This window comes from Hemiscyllium ocellatum, chromosome 10 (assembly GCF_020745735.1).
Source record: "Hemiscyllium ocellatum isolate sHemOce1 chromosome 10, sHemOce1.pat.X.cur, whole genome shotgun sequence".
NCBI classification, from domain to species: Eukaryota; Metazoa; Chordata; class Chondrichthyes; order Orectolobiformes; family Hemiscylliidae; genus Hemiscyllium; species Hemiscyllium ocellatum.
In genome coordinates this window covers 46,718,870-46,741,408 of record NC_083410.1, presented here as the reverse complement: position 1 = coordinate 46,741,408, position 22,539 = coordinate 46,718,870, and positions in this window count along the sequence as shown.

Genomic DNA, 22,539 nt, shown 5'->3' with positions numbered 1-22,539 from the left:
ATTTAAAAAACACTTTCGGGAGCAGTTATCTCATCCAATATATGTCAGATTGCAAGAGACTCCAAGACTATTAACAGAAGTTTGTTACTGTGCTGGTTTATTTAGGGCCTCACTTTGACTCAATCTCGCATGCCTGCGAGGTTGGGTCAAAGGAGGTCACCTAGCTTGTACAAGCTTTAATAAACTTTCACTGTTTGCAGAAGTTGGTGTGCGTGAATTGCATCTAGTGTGTGAAACCTTGGGAAAAGAGCCATATGGAGGCAGCGGTGGGATTCCAAAGCTTCCAGGTGGACTGAATAAGCGTTCGTCTGAGTGTTGGTTGCATGAAATGGAAAAGGTAAGCTTCACATTGATGTCTCCCTCTCTCTAAACTTAACACTCGGTCGACCCCTCATCTGCTGGAACGTGGTAGTAATGGAATCTTTGAGGTAACTTGCACACTTGCACACTAATGAGTCACTTTGCATGATGCTGGGTTTTGAAAGGGTTTCTAAAAGGGTTTTGAAAAGGGTTAAACCTGGGTTAGAGGGCCCAGAGTCACACTGGGGCTAGAGTCCCCAGACCTATATAGTTAAATCTGGGTTAGAGTCCCCACAGTTAAACTGGGGTTAGAATCCCATGGTTAAAACTGAGTTAGAATCCCAGTGGTGAATTGGGGTTAGAGTCCCCACAGTTAAACCGGGGTTAGAGTCCCATGGTTAAATCTGGGTTATAGTCCAGGGGTGAATCTGAGTTAGAGTCCCACAGCTAAAATCTGGATTATAGTCCAGCGGTGAATCTGAGTTAGAGTCCCACAGCTAAAATCTGGGTTAGAGTCTCAGAGTTGAAAAGAATTTTAAAATCCTCGAGGGAAAAAGGAGTTTAAAGTCCTCTAGAAGTCAGATTTGAGGCTCTGGAGCATAAAAAAAATTAGAATTTAGTACTTGTTACAATTGTTGCCTTTGTCCCACACACTTCCCCTTCAAAGTACTTTAGACAACATGGCGTCACTGGTAAAAAGGGGAGAAAGTGGAGTTGGTCTGCTCGGGTTCCAACAGTAAAGTGCATTGACTGCCAGGGAAGCTTTGCCTGGGTTTTTGTTCTGTGAACTCGATTCTGTGAATCTTTGTTCTGGAGGAAAATGAGTGGCCTGGACTGTGGCGCCATGTGCTCCACTGCGAGGCTATTCTTCGTGGCTTTGATTTTGTCGTGAGGGTATGGCTGGTCTTTCCTTCACGGCCTTGTCCGATGGTGGGGTGACGTTCCTCAGTCCAGTTTCCACCGAGGTGAGGATGTTTTGGTGATCTTTTTCTGTGTGCGCGCCAGATGCTGTGGGGTTTCTGGAGCTTTGGGAAGTTTGGACTAGTGCTTGTGTTTTATTTCTGTGTCGTGGTGGTTGATTAGGAGTCTGTGGACATGATTTATTTTTGTCTGACTCTGGTGTGGATCTTTTGGAGCCACCTCCTCCATCTTTTTGACTCCTCATTTTCCATTTCATGCATCATCACTGGGTGAACCGAGGGGGGTCTCAAATGTGTGCATTTTTCACCCAGATTAAAATGAGAAGAACACTGACCAGAAGCTCTTCAGAAAAAAAAACAAGAAACACTTACATTAAGATTGTACTAATACTTGGGTTGAGGGGGAAGTTTCAATGTATATTCTACACTGGTATCCTCCATCTGACACATCTCCACAAGGATGGAAATCTCATCGGTTTTGTTAAATATTTAATTGCCCTTATCCAAGAATTCAGATTTCTCTGAGGAGTGATGCAAGAGCAGACAGAATTTTGTTTTCAGGGTGGACTTTATGAAGGAGATTTTGGAGAACTGGCTTCTTTCCACTCACCTTGGAAGGGATGGAGTGGTCACTAAGGATGTTGGATTTAAGAACTTTACTGGTGAACTTTTTCCCATGTGAGAGGGTCCTAGAAATTCTATCTACTGAGCGGACTAGTAATTTTTGTTGTTATAATCATTGCATGTTGTGTATCAATAACTTGCTTAAACACTGGCTGTCAGAGTCTTATGAAAGCTGGTAGTATCACCTAGCTGATTATCATGGAATGACAAAAGAGAGGAACATAATGTTAAAAGATTAAATGGGAATATCTCTCTGAACATAAATGTAATGTTAAAAGGTTAAACTGCGCTGTCTTTGGGTCAGGACAAAATCATAAAAAAATGTGGATGACCATCCATTGTAACTTACACTTCATACAGGCAGTCATTGCTATTACTCCCCTGCTATTGTCAAGTTAAGCTATAATTCAATCTCTTCCATCCAAAAATGCTTTCTGGCCAGACGTATGTCGTACCTGCATTGTCTTGGGGAATCACTGAGTCACGAAATCATCTGCATAACAATTTCCCAGGGTTAGGGCATTAGCATTTGCATTATTTCTGAGGATGATCTCATCCTGCCATTGTGCCTGGGGTAATGTGTCTGTGAGTAACTGGGGCTTGTCTTGAGTGGCATATGACTGTGGAGGTGTGTCCAGAGCATTTGGAGGCATGGCCAACTGACCTGTATAAAGGGGATGTGTTTTCTTTGTTCAGGGCCTCACTTTGACTTGACCTCGCATGCCTGTGAGGGGGATCAAAGGGGGTCACCGAGCTTGTATAAGCTTTACTAAACTTTAACAGTTTGCAGAAGTTGGTGTGTGCGAATTGCATTTCATGTGTGAAACCTCGGGAAAAGAACATAACAGTCAGAAGCAAACATTGTTCTCTCCTAAAAAAGGAACACAGACTATTTCAGGAGATGCACAATTACCTTAGTAGAAAAGTTTAGTTTTTGCACCTTTGGAATGTCTTGCTACAGAGAGCTATGGGGCACAGTCCTTGTGTATATTTAAGGCTGAGATAGATTCTTAATCTATCAAGTGTTACAAGGAAAGGGCAGGAAAATGAAACGTGAAGAATTTCAGATCAAAGAGCTGGCTTGACAGGCCAAATATTCTTATTTTTTATGGTGTATGGTCTAACTGCCAGAACAGGTGTGTTTGGTTAGAAACCTGCAGGTTATTAAAAAACTGTGAAATTTTAAGCTCTCTATTTTGTGAATATTCATGTGAATAACATCATAGTTCACAGGAAAGAACAGGAGAGAATCAGCTATGTTGACCATAGAGGTTTGAGACAGAAGGATAGTTCCTCTGGATATAAATCGCTGTAAAGTGATAATGTTGAGCAATAGATTGAAAGTTTGTCTTGCTTGGAATTTTGAAAATGTTTTCTAACTATGTTTTTTATCTAGGTAACCTGGCTTGTTTTGTTTGTATCATATTATGTTTAATAAACTTCTGTTATTTTCTTAAAGAAACTCGGCATCTTCACATGACTATGTTTCAGCGAATGACCATCTTATTAACTGAAATTTAAAAAAGATATCAGGCCAAATTGAATCTGAGATCTGACTTGTCCTGCAGTGCCATCAGTTGGGATCATAACAACCCACCTCTTTGAACAGGCAAGCAGAAAATCTTGCAGTAATATGGCAATTCCTTTTGTAAAAATACTGATTAGGTCTTCACGGTGTCATCTGGCAATTTTAGTTGAAGGACTGAATGATCAATTTCCACTAATGGCTTCTATTGTGACTTTTTCTGTGTGTCGACGTTGGGACTTTTTAAAAGGGTCATTAGCCATGTCCTTACACTATAGCTGTTGTCTCCAAGGGCAGACTCCACATGGAGGTCTGAATATCTGTGGGAATCTTACCTGGCAAGGGTAAAGGGAACATTGTTGAATCCTGGGTATCCTGCACAGATGTACATTATAATCTTTAGCTGGTTGCATAACAGTTGAACATTGATGGAGTGGAATCCCTTTTGATTGATGCATATTGTTAGTTCACCTGACAGTGCTTTGAATGCCACATGTATGTGAACTATGGCCCCCTGTGAGCCACAACAGCAAAGCCAAGGGTCCTTTCTTTCTGGCTGGCTTTGTCATTTAACAAGTGTATGTAAGTGATCATTCAAGAGCGGTTTGTGCACTGCAGACTGTGAGATTCTACAAGCGGCTGGAGGTGAAGAAATTCAGCTCTGTGGTCACCTTAAATTTCCTGCTGACCTCTCACCTTGTTTAACATGGCAGGTTCAAGAAGACCCAGGAAAACTGCGCTCTGACAGTTACAACAAAGAATCTAGGGTTAAAGATGCAGTCAAGTTCCTGTCAGAAAAGCTTGCCCTAATAGGATTTCCAAAATGCTCATGATCAAACTTTTGAGTTAAATGTGCAAGTTGGAGGATTCTTGTTGGCTTCTTCCAATGTTTAGCCTTTTAACCTGCGACATGCACTGATATGCACTCATACCAGCAGGTCAAACTTCATTTCACTGTAGAACCAATATCAGTTACAATTAAAAAGATTATGGAGCAACTAAAGGATACTGCTGGAACTTTGTCTCTATGGTGTGAATTGGTAGTTCATTCTCTTGATTGATTTGCTATAACACAATTGCTTATTATCTATATATTTCAGTGCATATTCATTTCATTGTGACATTTAACAGATTTTCAAAATGTCACATGTGCTTCTTCTACACTTACATTTAAGGATCCTGCCGTGCACTAGCAGATTGTATTGACTTCAGCAACTGAAAAGAAAATGTTACTTACATCTTCGTATTCCATCTGACTGATTATTTCTAGTTATCAGTCACATGCCAACTGTGCTGCTTGTTTCAGTTCCAAGGAAAGAAAATTGTCAGAGAGATTTGTCACACATTGGAAAAACAGATTTAGCTTCAGAAAGAAAATGAGTTTGGCTTAGTGTTCATACTTGCCATCTGGGAGCAACATTAGTAATTGTTAATTTGTCTCCTGGAGTCAAAAACATCTTTATAGGAATCACTACTAGTTTTATGGTTACAGTTTGCATGGAGGAGTTTCTATTAAGTAAATGTTGGAAAAATGTTACTTTATAATAACATTAATATGGTACTTTGGAGAAGCTTTCTATAATTGGCTACGTTAAATACTGTGAAATTACATGGGATAGCAATGACTTTGCTCTAACTGATGACATATCCTTCGGACCCATCTTTTGTTTGTGCATTTATCTCATTAACAAACCCTTTTGCTCTCCACCATGATTTCAGCCAGCAATTTCTGCTTCTACCCTATAACCATAGGATACCTGAGCAGAATTAGGCCATTGAGTCTGCTCCCAATTCAACCATGGCTGATCTATTTCTCAAACCCATTCTCCTGCCTTTTCACAGTAACCCTTTATCCCCTTACCAATTAAGAACCTATCCATCTCAGTCTTTTTGACTCAATGATTTGGCCTCCAAATCCCTCTGTGGAAATGAGTTCCATAGATAAACCACCTGCTGGCTGAAGAAATCCCTCCTTGTCTCAGTTCTAAAGGGTTGTCCCTTCACTCTGGGTCCTATTCTCTAATACCAGTGGAAACATCTTTTCCACATTGACTCTCTCCGGGCCTCTCCGTATTCTGTAAGTTTCAATGAGATCCCTCCTTCATCCTTCTAAACTCCATTGAGTACAGACCCAGAATCCTCAAACACTCTTCATTTGACAAGTCCTTCACCTCTTGTAAACGTCCTGTGGAACTGTTTCAACATCCTTCCTTCGATGTATAGACTTATCATGCATCCTCCTTTTATTCTTTCCTCCCCCCATTTTCCCTGATTCTGCACTTGCTTACAAACTATTAAAAATGTAATTACTTCCAGTTCTAATGAAAAGTTATCAACTTGAAATGGTGGTCGCAATATCCCTGGGGAGATGGGAAAGGGTAGGAGGAACTTGGACATGATAGGAACATGGATTTAGTACATTTAATATGGCACAGAAAGAGGCTGTTTCGCTGATTGTCCTCGTGCCACCTCCTCCACAAAGCTATTCAATTAATCTATTCCCTTGTTATTTTCTCAATCACATCCTTTATTTTCCTTCCCTTCAAGTACTCATCCCATTTCTTTTGAATGTTTCTGTCAAACATTCCGCTGCTTTCCGCTGACCTTCCTTAAACATAATTAATACCGGTCACAATCACTACTAGTTTTATGCTGTTGTTTTAAAATAACAGAAATTACCGGCCAGTCAGGATAACATCAGCACTGGAAATATTAATTAAGGGACAGAATAAATTATCATTTTGAATAGCATTGGTTTACAAAGACAGTCAGCATGACTTCTTTTTTCACACGATGTGGGTGTTGCTGGCAAAGTCAGCATTTGATGTCTATCCATAATTACAATTGAACTTAATAGATTTCAGCGAGTAGTTAAAAGTCCACAGTATTTCTGTGGGCCAAGAGTCACAAGGTAAGGATGACAAATTTCCTTCCCCAGAGCACATTGAACCAACTAGGTTTTTACAACAACCAATAACAGTCTCAGAAAGGGTAGTCATAAGGCTATCTTTAGATTCTAGATTTATTAAATGAATTCAAATTTCAGCTGCCATGGTGGGGTTTGATCACATATACCCAAAAAATTAGCTGGAACCTCTGGATTACATAGCCCGGTGACATGAGCATGACATCACATACACTCCACCAAAGTACAAGTCTGGGGAGTGTGATGGAAGACCCGCCACTTACCTGGATGAGTGCAGCTCCAACAACACTCAAGAAACTTGACACCATTCAGGACAAAGCAGCCTGCTTGATTGGCACTGCATCCACAAACATCCACTTTGTCCACTGATGTTCAATAGTAGCAATGTGTACTATCTACAAGATATACTGCCGAAATTCAGACAGCACCTTCCAAACACAAGACGGCAGGACAAGGGCAGCAGATATTGGAGAACACAACCACCTCCAAGTTCCTCTCCAAGCCATTCACCATTCTGACTTGGAAATATAAGACCATTCCTTCACTGTTACTGGGTCAAAATCCTGGAATTCTCTCCCTAATGGCATTGTGGGTCAACCCACAGCAGGTGGACTGCAGCTGTTCAAAAAAGCAGCTCACCACCACCTTCTCAATAGCAACTAAGCATGGGCAATAAATGCTGGCCAGCCAGCGACATGCACATTTCATAAATGAATAAATAAAAACAACTACAACATTAATTCACCTTAAAGCAGGCAAAAGGTCATGGTTGTCTAATGCAATTGAATGGTTTGAGGAAGGTTGAAAATGATACCCAGGGTATGAAATTTATCAAGGCATTGAGACTCTTGCGTGTTGGTTAGAAAGCTGATGAGAGGTCTACATTGCCACTTCCACTCAGGAGATGGATATTTTCCAAGATTAAGGACCTAGGATTGGAAATCCCGTTTACCACGCACTGCTGCCCAATCAAAGACTGCCAAATCTTTTGACTGACAGTACCAAAGTTGAGGCATTGGCTTTTGCTGGATCAACAGCAAACAGAGGGTCAGAGTCAAGGAATGACCCTGATTGCAAGTAGGCAACAGTGCAAAAGGGTTTGCGGAAGTCTGTAGTGGGTTAGCAGCACAGGCAGAGGTGGGTCTCAGCTGGACAATATTTATTATCACATTATGGGAAGAGTAGGGAGTGTGGTACTGGAAAAGCATGGCAGGTCAGGCAGCATTTGAGGAGCAGGAGAATCGACATTTTGGGCATAATTCCTGATGATCTCTGATGAAAGGCTTATGCCCAAAACATTCACCTGCTCCTCGGATGCTGCCTGACCTGCTGTGCTTTTCCAGCACCACACTCCCAGCCCTGATCTCCAGCATCTGCAGTCCTCACTTTCTCCTTAATATTACAGGAAGAACATAACCATACAATGAGCAGACACAGGGGCCTGACAAAGATGCTGCCAGGATCAAAGAACTTGCACTGTGAGGAATGATTAATTAGATCAGGGTTCTTTGTTTTCAATAGTAGAGGTTGTGGGAAATTTAATTGAGATAAACAATGGAAGTGCTGGAGAAACTCAGTAGGTTTGTCACCATCTCTGTTGAGAGAGTTCTCTTTGAGTTCAATATGACTTTCTTCCTTCTGCCTTGGGCTATTTCACCAGCGGCAAGGGCGACAGGAAGCCGTTAGAGCTAGTTGTCCAAAAATGATGGGTAATTAACTGAGCTACCTACAGACCTATTAAGTATAGGCCTTAATTTTTGCAATGATAGACAATGATTTCAATTGCAGCAAAATGCTGGAAAACATCACTAATCTAAAGTCATGAGTCAAACTCCAATGTTTCTTGTTTTCAGTTGAGCAGGACTGGGATGTAGGTGGTAGTTTGTACGTGGCAGGTTCCCAGAGGCAGACGGCCATTGAATTGACTGGCTGGTCCATTTAAATTGGATTTTGGAATCTGGAACACAGTGTTAAGAGATTACAGATAGGAGTAGCCTCATTCTCAGGGCATTTCTTTTGAATAGCTTTTGGAGAATTGAGATACCCAGATGGATATTGTCCCATGTATCTTTGTTGAAGGGGCCAGGGAGTTTTTGAAGGGGTTGGTCTTGTGTTTGTAGTTCACTAGAACCAGAAATAGAACACGAGGTAGATGGAGGGTAAATGTGACCAGAGAATACTTTAATCTGCATCCACAGTCGGTCTTAGACTGGATCCTGTAGCACCTGACCTGCTCTCTTAAAGGAGCAAAACCACACAAATACATAAATAACCTTGGGCATCAGATATTCTTTCCGATAGCGGCCCAGGATTCTTTGACAAGAGTCAGGTGTAATCTTGGTCTGTTAGATTTAGGAAAGTCTGTGTGTAAATGGTGCATACATCCTTGGAGCTATTCAGTGTATCAAGACCTATCAACCTATTTCTGTTTATCAACAGCACCACAAAGGGTGGGAGCTTGGACCAGGGGCCTGTCGGGAGTGGTGAGTCACTGATTTGAGTCTTTACATCTGACAGCGGAGAGCAGAGGCTTCAGGAAAGGAGGGACTTTTCTTATTTCCCTCCAGCTATATAAGTGAGTGTTTTCTAAACCCGACACCCTACCTTTGTAAGGCCTCCCACCCAACCACCTTCTCTAAATTTAAACACCAGGGACACATCAGGTAAGCTTCTCTTTTTTTAATATTCTGATAAGGGGACTAGCAGGTATGGCTGTGCAGGGACAGGAATGTTTTTCCTGCATGATGTTTGAGGTGAGGGACACCATTAGTGTCCCATCCAAGTACATCTGCAGGAAGTGCATCCAAGTCTCGCTCCTCCAAGTCTGCGTTAGGAAACTGGAGCAGGATGAACTTAAGATCATTTGGGAAGCAGAGGCTGTGATAGATAAGAGTTACAGGGAATCTGTTACTCCTAAGCACGAAGAAAGCTGGGTGACTGTTTGAAGGGGGAAATAACGGTCAGTTCAGTAATCCCCTGTGGGATATACCGTTTTGGATACGGTTGGGGGGATATGACTTACCAGGAGCATGCAGTGGGGTGCAAGTCTCTGGCACAGTGTATGTCCCTGTTGCAAATAAGGGAAGTTGGGGAAAGAGGGGAGTGTTAATCATTGGGGACTCAATAGTTAGAGGGTCAGATAGAAGGCCTGTTGAGAACGAATTAGACTTGCTGTTGGTGTGTTGCCTCACAGGTGCCAGGGTCCGTGATGTTTCGGATCGTACCTTTGGGGTCCTGAAGAAAGAGGGTGACCAGCCCCAAGTCATGGTCCATGTTCGTACCAACAACATAGGTAGAAAGAGGACTAGGGAATGTAGGGCAGGATTTCAGGGAGCTATGGTGGAAGCTGAGATATGAACAAACCGAGTTGTTATCCCTAGTTTGTTAACTGTGCCATGTGATAGCGAGGCAAGGAATAGGGAGAGATATCAGCTGAACACGTGGTTGCAGGGATGGTGCAGGAGGGAGGGGTTCAGGTACCATGGATAATTGGGGCTCATTCGGCGAAGGTGGGACCTCTGCAAACAGGATGGTCTTCACTTGAACCCAGAGGAGTATTAATATCCTGGGTGGGGAATTTGCTGGTGCTATTTGGGTGAATTTGAACTAGCTCAGCAGGGATTTGGGAACCTGAGGTGTAGTTCCAGTGCACAGGAGGATGTAAGTAGGGAGGACATGGACAGGGTTTCACAGTCACAGGAGTGTGCTGGCAGACAGCAAGCTGGTTTGAAGTGTGCCTACTTCAACACCAGAAGTATCTAAAATAAGGTAGTTGAGCTTGCAGCATGGATAGGTACCTGGGACTTCGATGTTGTGGCCATTTCAGAGACATGGATAGAGCAGGGTGAGGAATGGATGTTGCAGGTTCCAGGATTTAGATCTTCCATTAAGATCAGGGTAGGCGGTAAAAGAGGGGGAGGTGTGGCCTTGTTAGTTAAGGGCAGCATAACAGTGGCTGAAAGAACTTTTGATGAGGACTTGTCTACTGAGGTAGTATGGGATGAGGTTGGAAACAGGAGAGGGGAGGTCACACTTCTGTGAGCTTTTTATCGGTTTCCACAGAGTTCCAGGGATGTGGAGGAAAGGATCGGCAAAACGATTCTGTGTAGGAGTGAAAGGAACAAGGTGGTCATAATGGGGGACTTTAACTTCCCTAACATTGACTATAACTCTAGTATGTCAGATGGATCAGTTTTGGTCCAATGTGTGCAGGAGTGTTCCTGACACAGTATGTCGAAGGGCCAACAAGAGAGGAGGCCACACTGGATCTGGAGCTTGGTAATGAACCAGGCCAGGTGTTTGATTTAGTGGTAGGTGAACACTTTGGAGAGTGACCATAATTCGGTTATGTTTAGTTTAGTGATGGAAAGGGATAGATACTTGTCACAGGGCAAGAGTTATTGATGGGGGAAGGGCAATTATAATGCGATAAGGCAAGATTTAGGATGCATAGAATGGGATAGCAAAATACAGGGGATGGGGACAATCGGATGAGTCAATAAGTTTGCAGATGACACTAAAGTTGGTGGAGTAGTGGACAGTGTGGAAGAATGTTGCAGGTTGTGGGGGGACTTGGATAAACTGCAGAATTGGGCTGAGACATGGCAAATATAGTTCAATGCAGATAAATGTGAGGTGATCCATTTTGGGAAGAATAACAGGAAGGCAGAATACTGGGTCAATGGAAAGATCTTTGGTCACGTGGATGTGCAGAGGGATCTTGGAGTCCATGTACATAGACCCCTGAAAGTTGCCACCCAGGTTGATAGTGCTGTTAAGAAGGCATACGGTGTGTTAATAGACAATAGACAATAGGTACAGGAGTAGGCGAGTCTGCCCTTCGAGCCTGCACCACCATTCAATATGATTATGGCTAATCATCCTTAATCAGTATCCTGTTCCTGCCTGTTCTCCATAACCCTTGATTCCACTATCCTTGAGAGCTCTATCCAACTCTTTCTTAAATGAATCCAGAGACTGGGCCTCCACTGCCCTCTGGGGCAGAGCATTCCACACAGCCACCACTCTATGGGTGAAGAAGATTCTCCTCATCTCTGCCCTAAATGGTCTACCCCGTATTTATAAGCTGTGTCCTCTAGTTCGGCACTCACCCATCAGCGGAAACATGTTTCTTGCCTCCAGAGTGTCCAATCCTTTAATAATCTTATATGTGTCAATCAGATCCCCTCTCAGTCTTCTAAACTCAAGGGTATACAAGCCCAGTCGCTCCAGTCTTTCAACGTAAGGTAGTCTCACCATTCCAGGAATTGACCTCGTGAACCTACGCTGCACTCCCTCAATAGCCAGAATGTCTTTCCTCAAATTTGGAGACCAGAACTGCGCATAGTACTCCAGGTGCAGTCTCACCAGGCCCCTGTACAGCTGCAGAAGAACCTCTTTGCTTCTATACTCAATCCCTCTTGTTATGAAGGCCAGCATGCTATTAGCCTTCTTCACTACCTGCTGTAACTGCATGCTTACCTTCATTGACTGGTGTACAAGAACACCCAGATCTCTTTGTACTGCCCCTTTACCTAAATTGATTCCATTTAGGTAGTAATCTGCCTTCCTGTTCTTGCCACCAAAGTGGATAACCATACATTTATCCACATTAAACTGCATCTGCCATGCATCTAACCACTCACCTAACCTGTCCAGGTCACCCTGTAATCTCCTAACATCTTCCTCACATTTCACCCTGCCACCCAGCTTTGTATCATCAGCAAATTTGCTAATGTTATTACTAATACCATCTTCTATATCATTAATATTTATTGTAAAAAGCTGTGGTCCCAGCACTGATCCCTGCGGTACCCCACTGGTCACTGCCTGCCATTCCGAAATGGAGCCGTTTATCACTACTCTTTGTTTCCTGTCAGCCAACCAACTTTCAATCCAAGTTAGTAATTTGCCCCCAATACCATGCACCCTAATTTTGCTTACTAACCTCCTATGTGGGACTTTATCAAAAGCTTTCTGAAAGTCCTGGTACTCTACATCTACTGGATCTCCCTCGTCCATCTTCAGAGTTACATCCTCAAAAGATTCCAGAAGATTAGTCAAGCATGATTTCCTCTTCATAAATCCATGCTGACTCTGACCTACTACTATCCAGATGTGTCATAATTTCATCCTTTATAATAGACTCCAGCATCTTTTCAACCACTGAGGTCAGACTAACTTGTCTATAATTTCCTGCTTTCTCTCTCCCACCTTTCTTAAAAAGTGCTACAACATTAGCCACCCTCCAATCCACAGGTACTGATCCCAAATCTATCGAACTCTGGAAAATAATCACCAATGCATCCACGATTTCTCAAGCCACCCCCTTCAATACCCTGGGATGTAGACCATCAGGTCCCGGGGACTTATCAACCTTCAGACCTAACAGTCTCTCCAAATATAAATTCCCTTCAGTTCAGGTTCTTCAGCCACTGTTACTTCAGGGAGATTGCTTGTGTCTTCCCCAGTGAACACAGATCTGAAATACCAATTCAATTCTTCTGCCATTTCTTTGTTCCCCGTAATATATTCCCCTGTTTCTGTCTTCAAGGGCTCAATTTCAGTCTTAACCATTTTTTTTTGCCTTTCACATACCTAAAAAAGCTTTTACTATCCTCCTTTATATTTTTGGCAAGTTTACCTTCATACCTCATTTTTTCTCTGCGTATTTCCTTCTTAGTAATCTTAGTAAGCTTTCCAGTCCTCCATTTTCCCACTTATTTTTGATACGTTATACTTTTTCTCTATTAACTTTATATGTTTCTTAACTTCCCTCGTCAGCCACGGCCACCCATGCCTCCTCTTAGGATCTTTCTTCCTTTTTGGAATGAACTGATCCTGCATCTTCTGCATTATACACAGAAATATCTGCCATTGTTCCTCCACTGTCATCCCTGCTAAGGTATGGCACCATTGAACTTTGGCCAGCTCCTCCCTCATAGCTCCATAGTTCCCTTTATTCAACTGAAATATTGTCACTTTCGATTGTACCCTCTCCCTCTCAAATTGCAGATTGAAGCTTATTGTATTATGGTCACTACTTCCCAATGGCTCCTTCACTTCTTGGTCCCTGATCAATTCTGGTTCATTGCACAATACCAGATCCAGAATTGCCTTCTCTCTGGCAGGCTCCAGCACCAGCTGTTCTAAAAATCCATCTCGGAGGCACTCCACAAAGTCTCTTTCTTGAGGGCCAATACATCCTGATTCTTCCAGTCTACCTGCATGTTGAAATTCCCCCATAACAAGTGTAACATCTTTGCGACAGGTCAATTTCAGCTCCTGATTCAACTTACATCCGACATCCAGACTACTGTTTGGGGGCCTGTGGTAACTCCCAAGAGGGTCTTTTTACCCTTAGAATTTCTCAGCTCTATCCAGACTGACTCCACATCCCGATTCTAGGTCCCCCCGCACAAGGGACTGAATATCATCCCTTACCAACATGGCCACCCCACCCCCTATGCCCGTCAGTCTGTCCTTACGATAGCACGTGTACCTTTGAATATTCATTTCCCAGGCCCTGTCCACTTGAAGCCACGTCTCAGTTATCCCCACAATATCGTATCTGCCAATTTCCAAAAGAGCCTCAAGCTCATCCATCTTATTTCTAATGCTTTGTGCATTCATGTATAGTATTTTTAATTTGTTACTGCCCTCACCCTTCCCATCAACTCCTATTTCACTCAACCTTACAGAATGATCCCTTTTTGAGTTTTATTGGTAGAGGGATTGAGTTCTGGAACCGTAATGTCATGCTGTAACTAAATAAAATGCTAATACGGCTATACTTGGAATGTTGTGTACAGTTCTGGTCACCCCATTACAGGAAGGATGTGGAAACATTGGAAAATGTGCAGAAGAGATTTACCAGGATTTGGAGGGAAGGTCTTACGAATAAAGGCTGAGAGACTTGGGTCTGTTCTCATTGGAAAGAAGAAGGCTAAGAGGGGATTTGATGGAGACATACAAGATGATCAGAGGATTAGATAAGGTAGACAGTGGAAATCATTTTCCTCGGATAATAATGTCAGCTTGTACTGGGGGGCACAACTACAAATTGAGGAGTGATATATTTAAGACAGATGTCAGAGGCAGGTTCTTCACTGAGAGAGTGGTAAGGTTGTTAAATGCTATACCTGCCAATGTAGTTAACTCAGCCACTTGAGGGAGATTTAAACAATCCTTGGATAAGCACATGGATGATAATGGGATAGTGTAGGGGGATGGGCTTAGAGTAGTTCACAGGTTGGCACAACATTGAGGGCTAAAGGACCTGTTCTGTGCTGTATTGTTCTATGTTCTAACAAATGTCTATATATTAAAGTGAGGGTGCATGCTCTGATGGCATGTGTAATGTACTCCTATATTATGAACATGCATAGCATGTAGTTAATGTAATAATAAACCCTGTGGGCAGGGCCTATTGAACTACCTTCTCAGTTTTTCCCTCCAGCCATAACATCATGTATGTTTGAGTCTATCTGTCTGTCGGTACATGACTGTTAGGGGGACTTTTATAAAAGTGGCTGGAGATTTAACTATTTGATTTATATGTCAATGGGTCATAATTGTAGCTAGAATCTATTAATTTGGAGTAAACAGTATTTTTTCTAAAGTACAGAAACCTAGTTTGTGATTTCCTGTCAACCTGGTTTCAAAAGGGCTGTAAATTGGGAATGTTTTGCATACTTTTACAGAAACTTTAACTTTTGTGATGACCCGAGAAATACTGGAGCTTGATTTCCAGAGTGCTACCCCAATTGAGGCATAATGGTGGAACAAATTGAGGTGCTCAAGAAACCTGATCAATTATTGGATAGCAATAGCAGCATTTTCAAGGACTGTTATGAAGACATAATTAGTGTGGAAGCGTATAACCTAATCAGGTCCATGCAAGATCAATATTTTGCAAGGTTAGGCCAGTGTCTTTTTTTGTCAAAAGCTTATGTTTTCATGCCAGAAGGCAAGGAGATAAATCTAAAGACTACTATATTTACTTCTTTAACTTACATATTTAAATTCTGTTTATTTTAAAATGCACGGCCTTGCTGAATTCATAATGATATGAAGTTGGACAGCATTGCTGACAATGTTGATGACAGCATAAATTACAGCAGGGTATGGATAGATTAGATGAATAGGCAAAGCTGTCGCAGATAGATTTTAATATAGCCAAGTGTGAGGTTATCCACTTTGGGCCGAAAAAGGATACATCAGGGTTTTCTTTGGAAGGCCCAAAGTTAAATATGGCAGATGTCAACAAGATTTAGGGGTTCAGCTACATCGCTGTTTAAAATGCCATGAACAAGTGTTTAAAATATTCCAGAAAGCAAATGGAATTCTGGCCTTCATATCTAAAGGGCTGGAGTAAACGGATGCAGACATTAAACTGCATATATACAAAAACCTAGTTACACTTCACTTAAAGTACTGTGAAAAGACCTGGGCATCACACCTAAGGAAGGATGTTTTGGCTTTGGAGGGAGTTCAAGTCAGGTTTATAAGGATGATACCTGGACTTCAGAGTGGCACAGTGTCTCAGTGGTTATCACTGAGACCCAGGTTTGATTCTGGCCTCAGGTGACTGTCTGTGTGGAGTTTGACATTCTCCCTGTATCTGCATGGGTTTCCTCCAGTTTCTTCCCACAGTCCAAAGATGTGCAGGTTAGGTGGATTGGCCATATTAAATTGTCTAGGAATGTGCAGGTTAGGTGAGTCAGCTGTGAGAAATGCAGAGTTACAGAGATAAGGTAGGGAGGTGGGTCTGTGAGGGATGATCTTTGGAGGGTTGGTGTGGACTTGGTGAGCCAAATGACTTGTTTCCATACTGTAGGGATTCAGGAGTTATGAGAAGAGATTTTTAAAAAATTAGGCCTTTATTCTCTAGAATTTAGAAGGCTAAGGAATGATCTAATTGAGATTTTGAGGATATTGGAAGGGAAAAATGGGTTATGTAAAGATTAACTATTTCCACAGCCACAGCAGAGGAGATACAAAAGACCAAACAGCTTAATTCTGCTCGTTTGTCTTATGGTTTTATGGAGTGGATGGAGTAGTGACACAATTCCTTCATGTTTTGAATATTTTGATAATAAATCTTATCTTTAATTTCATCTCAAAGAATTTTGCTGTGGGTTTACTTAACAAAAAATGTAATCCAAAAACCAGGAATTGGAAAACATGCATCAGCCTATCTCAATAATGAGTGGAAATAAAAAGAAAAAGAAATAAGTCAAACAATACATTGCTACCTCGAGCTTGAGGGGAGCAGTAGTCATAACTTAAATTCATTCCTGTTCTCCCTTTGTCTGCGCCATTAACACATTGCTCAGTCACATTACAGAAGAGAAGCCATATCAATCATGTGGGCATACTTTCACCAAGAATGAATACAACTGCACACAGACAGAATAGAAGGCATTTGGAACCATCTTCAGCATCAAAATGTTTCACTAATTTTTGTTGGATAAAAAACTCATACTTATAACAGTTCATAAATATGTAATAGCTCTTCTAGCGCCACTGTCTACAATTTTGATGATGGCAGCATCAAAGATGAAATGGTGTGTTGTACATGTACGATTACAAAATTATCATCATATTTCAAAAGAGAATGTAATTGTTGAAGCACTGTGGAATTTGCTAAATGAGGACTGAATGTACATTGTGAAGTTGGGCTGCTTTCAATATTCACTTTCCTGAAATTGCAGAAAACTGAAATTGCAGCTGAAACTCAGGAAGACTCAATTCAGAAAATAATCTGTGAAAAGACACTGAATGGATGATCAAAATTTGACCAGAGTACAGATGAGGAACTGAAAATATTCCACAATGAAACGTCAAGTTAACAGGGCTGTGTCAAGTGGAGTCATAGAGCCTTACACATACTGAACACATAAGAATAAAATTGATAGGAAGATGTATGTTTATTAGTCTAGAGAGGGACCCAGAATCATCGGTAAACAAGTGTACTGCCTGTCAAAGCTGCAGAAAGAAGCCACTAGAAAACCCCTTTAGAATTGTGATCATGGTCAATTGGGCCATTTCAAAGAAATGTGATTATTATCAAGAGAAAAATAGCAGTTTCTTTGTTCTCAATGATAGTCAGTTGAATTGAATTGAAGTAAAACAAATGAGTCAAAACCCCAAGACTGAATGAATAATTGTTATTGTTGATTTTTATTTGTCATGGTTTACCAAATGGTCTCAGATAATGACCTTCAAATTCATTCTGCTATTTTCCAAAATTTCCTGAAGAAAAGTGGTATCGCATTTCCCATACTCCTTCTTATCTTTTGGCATTAATGGGATCAACTGGAAAATTCGTTAGACTAGTTGACAAGGTGCTCTAGAAATGAAGTGCTGCATGGGTGTTGTTGGGTCGGGCAATCAAAGGTTTTTGGAGGTAGATGGGAATGCGGAGTAGAAATGCAACAAAAAAAAACCTGCCCTGACCCTTTTCAATGGTGGAGCAGGTTCATGGAGTGCAATGGTCTACATCTGCTCCCATTTTGTAAGTTTGCCTGTATATTTGTATGAAAATTCTATATGGGACAACAACTAGCTAAATTTCTGTTGAAGTAGAGAACAACTCTGCAGTCCATTACAGGACTGGGCTTCCAGCTGAGTTTTTGATGAGGAGACATTTGTAGACACTTTTGAATCTGTTCCTACCAAATGTTACTGTTAATATTGAAAACAAACAGTTCAGTCAAAAACATCAGCATGGCAGAAACAAAATGAATACAGTTTCAGGCAAAAAAATTGCCAGATTAAATTATGTCCCATATGCATATGCATAAAGGTTTTCCTACTTGCACCACATTGTTGAAGTTGTATAATTTGTCATAGTTACATGAAGAGACAGACAAATATGTTTTTCTTTAGAAGGATTTTTTTTAGAACAAGAGACATACTTGAAATGTTAACTCATTCCACTGATGCTACCAGACCTGTTGAATTTCTCCAGCTTTCTCTGTGCTCGCTGGCAGCCTCCTTTGTTACAGCCATTTGATATGTAATACTATTCTGCCATTGCTTTCAAGATGAGCACCTCCTACTGGGCTTCCAGCTTTAAGAGTCAACCTGCTGCCTTTAACTGGTCAACGAGCCCACTTTCAGGCTGTTGATTGGCTAATTTGGGAAAATTGATTTGAGCGACTGTCTCTCACACAACACTAGCTTCTGCCCACACTGATTCCTATGAGGGAGGCTACCAGGAATTGTGGTGAGGGGGGAATCTTGCTTCCAAAGTGGGTGGTATTCTGTGACAAACTATGCCCTCGCCCAACCTCATTTTTGACATCAATCCTTCATTTGGGAACACAATTTCCTTGAAAGTGGGACCCTGTCTATAATGCCACAGGGCACCCAAGAGCGTTTGATAGTCAGTTTCTCTGGATGGTGAATACCATGCCAACAGGATAAGGTTATTATAGACCTGAATTGGCCTCTAGGTCAATATGATGGCCACAGTCTTTCCTATCTTGGACATAATTGGAGGGAGGTAGGACAGAGGTGGGATCTCTATAATGCACACCAACCCCAACCTGCCCGACCAACCTGGCATAGATCATAAGTCGGCCGTATTTCCATGTCGTTGGGAAACCCCACGCCTCCTGTGGGTCTTCCAGAATTCAACTATTCCGTAGATTTTTCCTGGTTTCAGTGAAAATGGGAGACATGTATAATGGTCAATTGATTGTATTTCCTTTGCTTTACAGTTATCTAAAATGAAGATTATTTTCCAAGTCTTTTTCAGAGGTTTGGGATGCATGCCCCCTGTCCTTGTGAACCTAATACTTTTGTTAATCTCCTTGGATTAACAGTACTTGCCAAGTAGCCTTACTTCTGTGAAAGAAACTGGACCTACTCAATTATTGACTTTCTGAAATACTTTCAACTAAATTTCCAAAGTACTAAGACAAGTGCTCAGTGTAATTTAAACATTTATTGTAAGTTAATTGGGTGGAAGTTCTCCTGTGTGAACATAGAGTTTTTTATCTAACTTGTGCAGTTTTAATTACTTCATAACATTTAATGCTATTAATAGTAACCTAATAAATGGAGAGGAGACCCAGTGAACAACCTTCAAAAATAACATTGAGTACTTCAAGTGTATCAGTTATCTATTTGGCCTCAAGCCATGTTAATAAATGCCTTGACCTGAGTCCTGCTCATTAACCAGATAGTTCTCAGTGAGTAAAAAATGAGGTCTGCAGATGCTGGAGATCACAGCTGCAAATGTGTTGCTGGTCAAAGCACAGCAGGCCAGGCAGCATCTCAGGAATAGAGAATTCGACGTTTCGAGCATAAGCCCTTCATCAGGAATAAGAGAGAGAGAGCCAAGCAGGCTAAGATAAAAGGTAGGGAGGAGGGACTAGGGGGAGGGGCGATGGAGGTGGGATAGGTGGAAGGAGGTCAAGGTGAGGGTGATAGCCCGGAGTGGGGTGGGGGCGGAGAGGTCAGGAAGAGGATTGCAGGTTAGGCAGAGGAGATGACCTGGGGGGTGCAGTGAGAGAGGGACTCACTGAAATCCTTGTAGAGGGAGGAAGAGAGCTTCTTCAAGGAAGGCATCCTTGTAAGAGGATTCGCAGTAGGTTAAAATCTTCGAGTAAAAAATGAGGTCTGCAGATCGCAGTAGGTTAAAATCTTCGAGTAAAACGCAGTAGGTTAAAATCTTCGAGTAAAAATTCCTTCCATATCCGCCACAAGTTCACCTGTACCTCCACACACATCATCTATTGCATCCGCTGCACCCGATGTGGCCTCCTCTATATTGGGGAGACAGGCCGCTTACTTGCGGAACGCTTCAGAGAACACCTCCGGGCCGCCCGAACCAACCAACCCAATCACCCCGTGGCTCAACACTTTAACTCCCCCTCCCACTCCACCGAGGACATGCAGGTCCTTGGACTCCTCCACCGGCAGAACACAACTACATGACGGCTGGAGGAGGAGCGCCTCATCTTCCGCCTGGGAACCCTCCAACCACAAGGTATGAATTCAGATTTCTCCAGTTTCCTCATTTCCCCTCCCCCCACCTTGTCTCAGTCGGTTCCCTCAACTCAGCACCGCCCTCCTAACCTGCAATCCTCTTCCTGACCTCTCCGCCCCCACCCCACTCCGGCCTATCACCCTCACCTTGACCTCCTTCCACCTATCCCACCTCCATCGCCCCTCCCCCTAGTCCCTCCTCCCTACCTTTTATCTTAGCCTGCTTGGCTCTCTCTCTCTTATTCCTGATGAAGGGCTTATGCTCGAAACGTCGAATTCTCTATTCCTGAGATGCTGCCTGGCCTGCTGTGCTTTGACCAGCAACACATTTGCAGTTCTCAGTGAGTGTTTTGTTAACTTTACAGACCTTGGTTAATTAATATAAAATCCTTTGAAAAAATGACTTTAATCTATTGGTTAAGTATTCAATACAAATTGATGAGAACTCTTATTGCTATATCAAAGGCAGAAATTATGTAGGGTAGAAATATTATCACATATATTTTATAACTTCAGAATTCTCAATTTAATTTTCATATTGAGGTAATAGTGAAATATATGTGCAATCATGGCCACTCAAGAATGTCAGAGAAATGACAACACAAGTGCATTTCTACAGCATCCTGACACCCTAATCTTCATGGTACACTTCATGATTACTGCCTTGCCCATTATCCATAGCGCATGCTGTTTTCCTAAATGGGGAAAATGCTAACTGCAAGCCTTCTTCAGCTGTTATTGTTCGGTAAGGCAGCATGGTTTTCAGAATGGTGCGGGAGATGTGTCAGTCTGGTATGTACACAAACTGACATTGTATTAGGACCCCTATTGTATGAGTCGGTTAGTCTTCTGTGCTATGATATTAATTTGCAAATTATATTCCATTTTGTATTTAATGTTTGCCTTCTGTATAAGGTCAGAAGTCACATGACACCAGCCCAACAGGTTTACTTGAAATCACCAGCTTTCAGAGCACTGCTCCTTCATCAGGTAAAGTGCATTTCACCTTATGAAGGAACAGCGCTCTGAAAGCTTATGATTTCAAATAAACCTGTTAGACTATAACCCAGTGTTGTGTGCCTTCTGAACTTGTCCACCCCAGTCTAACATTGGCATCTCTACATCATGCCTTCTGTCGATGCATTTATGGTGTCTTACATGTGAGAATGAAATATGGGTCAATTTTATCATAAGATTGATTTTTCTAAATATAGCTAATGTATAACTGTACTTGTCCTAAAAGAAACTGTTCTGAAACTCAGTATGGTATGTATTTGAGTTTATTTTACTTTCTATACAGCCGAGCAAATCATTAAACTACCAATTCTAATGAATGTTTGCTGCCAAATAGGTAATGACATAATGAAACAGATTCTATCATTGAAAGACAAATATCTGATTAAATATTACTGTGAAATTACTAAAGATGAATATCATAAATTATTTTTTATTGAAATCTATATATAAGATTAAATATTTCCAGGCAAAAATAACTATATTTCTATTCAGTGATTTTAGATTTAAACCTTCTTAAAATACTTCACAATTAATGCAATAATTTGAAATTATACTGTAGCTAACTACTTGTCTTTATGCAGTTTAATGCAAGAATATTCACCAAGTAAAAATATTTTTGATTATTCTCCTTAACAGAAGAGTGTATAGGAACCCTTTTCTGTTGGACAACCAGCTTTTTAATATCAGTCATTACATTATATACATGATTGAAAGTCATAACTTATTCCAAACAGAATAGTCATTAATATGTTCCTCAAGGCTTTGTTTTAATGACATGCAGCTTTAGGCATATATATCTTCAATGTCCAACCAAATTGATAGATTATCTTCCTGAGAAACATGGAACTTAATAAAATAAAGAATAAATGCATTTTGTGATTTAAAACAAGAGAATGCTATTAGATTTCAACTTGCCTCCTAACTCTTCTCTTTAGTAAAGCCTTTGTAATATTATTTTGCTATACATCAAAGGCATTCCCTAAAATAACTTGGAGAGTATATTCATGCAGGGGTTCTCCTGCTTGTTTGTCATAATGTCAGTCTTTATAACATTTCTTTGTCATTTTCAGCTCTTCCATTAAAATCGCAGCTATGAATTGGGAGAATCCTACAAAAATTCACTCATAATTGTTTTTATTTGAGGGGAGTCATTAAGCATACACAATTAGTTATTGCAGGTTTAACATTCACCATTTTGATACGATCTATTTCTGTTGTAAAATGAT